Below are 2,170 nucleotides of genomic sequence, written 5' to 3' on the forward strand. Positions count from 1 at the left end.
ATATTTAATATATACATATATCTTCTACATAAATGGCCGGATCTGTCTGTCTGTCTGTCCGTCTATCTTCTCGAGACCCGTAAAAGGTGACCCCAACACCATATATATATTCTGAATCAGCATGACGCTACGACCATTTTAGGCAAAAAAAAACTTGCAAGAAAATGGAAAAATAAGGGGAAAAAAAAAGAAAAAACGATTTTTCTTTTTTTGGAACTTTACTTTTTTGGTCCATTTTGTAGGTAAATATGATTTTTGGCCACTTTTTGGCTAAAGATTTGCCAAGTGTGCAAGCTCATCATCTGGGACGAGGCAACCATGAGCCACAAAGGCGCCTTTGAAGCACTCGACAAGACCCTACAACACCTTTGGCACAACACAGACGTCATGGGAGGTGTGACTGTCCTGCTCACAGGCGAATTTCGCCAAACCTTGCCAGTCATCGCCAAAGAAACAAGAGACAGATGCTGTTAATGCCTGCATTAAGTCGTCCTACTTCTGGAGCAAGGTGAACCGCCACAGCCTGAAGACCAACATGAGGGTGCAGCTCAGCGGCGATGAAGAAGCTGGCCGCTTCTCTCAGCAACTGCTGGAGGTCGGCAATGGCAGATTCACCACCACAGCTGATGGCCAAGTCAAGGTGCCATTCGGCAAAGCAGCGGCGGACATCAACCCGCGGATGACCAAAGTCTTCCCAAACCTCCACCCTCCCAAGAATTTGGCCGTGGGTGACATCAACGCCAAGCTGCTAGAGACACTGCCTGGCGACCCAACGAGCTACAAGTCGATGGACACAGTTCCTGATCCTGCCCAGGCGGTGCACTATCCGACGGAGTTTCTCAACAGCCTGGCGCCCTCAGGTCTGCCACCACACAACTTGGTGCTCAAGTCGGCGCGCCCATATTGCTAATGCGCAACCTGGAGGCTCCCAAGCTCTGCAACGGCACAAGGCTTACAGTGAAGCAGCTCATGCTCAGAGTCATCGAAGCCAAAATCATGACAGACAAGGGCAAGGGCAAAAATTTCTTCATCTCAAGGATCCCACTCATCCCATCAGACCTGCCATTTGAGTTTAAAAGGCTGCAGTTTCCAGTCAAGCTGAGCTTTGCCATGTCCATCAACAAGGCCCAGGGCCAGTCAGTCCTTCAAGTTGGTTGGACTCAACCTCAGTGAGCCAGTGTTCTCCATGGACAGCTCTATTGGTCTCCAGGGGTGTAATCAGACAACCTCTACATCCTCTCTCAATGTCAAGACAAGAATGTTGTGTACCAAGAAGCGTTGGAGAACTAAACAGAAGTGAAATTCTAGGGACAGATTTATAATCCCTTCCATCTTCTTCCCAAACCTCCACCTCCGCTACCAAGACCAAGACTGGCTGAGCGAGCGAGCCATCCTTGCTCCCAGGAATTTGGCCGTGGATGACATCAACGCCAAGCTGCTGAGAGCAACTGCCTGGCGACCCAACGAGCTACAATCGATGGACACAGTTCCTGATCCTGACCAGGAGTGCACTATCCCACCGAGTTTCTCAACAGCCTGGCGCCCTCAGGTCTGCCACAACGCAACTGGGTGCTCAGGTCGGCGCGCCCATATTGCTAAGCGCAACCTGGATGCTCTCAAGCTCTGCAACGGCACAAGGCTCACTAAAAGCAGCTCATGCCCAGAGTCATCAAAGCCAAAATCATGACAGGCAAGGGCAAGGGCGAAAAGTCTTTATCCAAGGATCCCGCTTATCCCATCAGACCTGGCATTTGAGTTCAAGAGGCTGCATTTCCAGTCAAGCTGAGCTTTGCATGTCCATCAACAAGGCCAGGGCCAGCCCTCAAGGTGATTGGACTCCTATCCAGCTCTAGTGGGGTGCTCCAGGTGGGTAACCCAGACAACCTCTACATCCTCTCTCAAGATGGCAATACCAAGAATGTTGTGTACCAAGAAACGCTGCAGAACTGACCAGAAGTGAAATTCTTGGACAGATTTATAAAATCCGAATAACATCTACAGCCGTCATGACAGACTAAATTCTAGCTCTTTCTCCCTTTATCCCGGGCATCGCCGGGTAGCCCAGCTAGTATATACATATATATATATAATATATATAATATATATAATATATATATATATAAGCTGTATACCTATTGCATATTCATTATTTACACGAAAGATCCCGGGA

The 2,170-nt window shown here is 48.6% G+C and overlaps 1 protein-coding gene across 1 annotated transcript in view; it reads right to left on the minus strand.

Moving 5' to 3' along the window:
- Positions 1-2,170, minus strand: part of LOC106814113 (collagen alpha-1(XI) chain-like) — a 28,609-nt gene that overhangs the window by 14,225 nt on the left and 12,214 nt on the right. The window lies entirely within an intron of this gene.

The sequence above is a fragment of the Priapulus caudatus genome, unplaced genomic scaffold (genome assembly GCF_000485595.1).
Source record: "Priapulus caudatus unplaced genomic scaffold, Priapulus_caudatus-5.0.1 Scaffold873, whole genome shotgun sequence".
In the NCBI taxonomy this organism is placed as follows: Eukaryota; Metazoa; Priapulida; class Priapulimorpha; order Priapulimorphida; family Priapulidae; genus Priapulus; species Priapulus caudatus.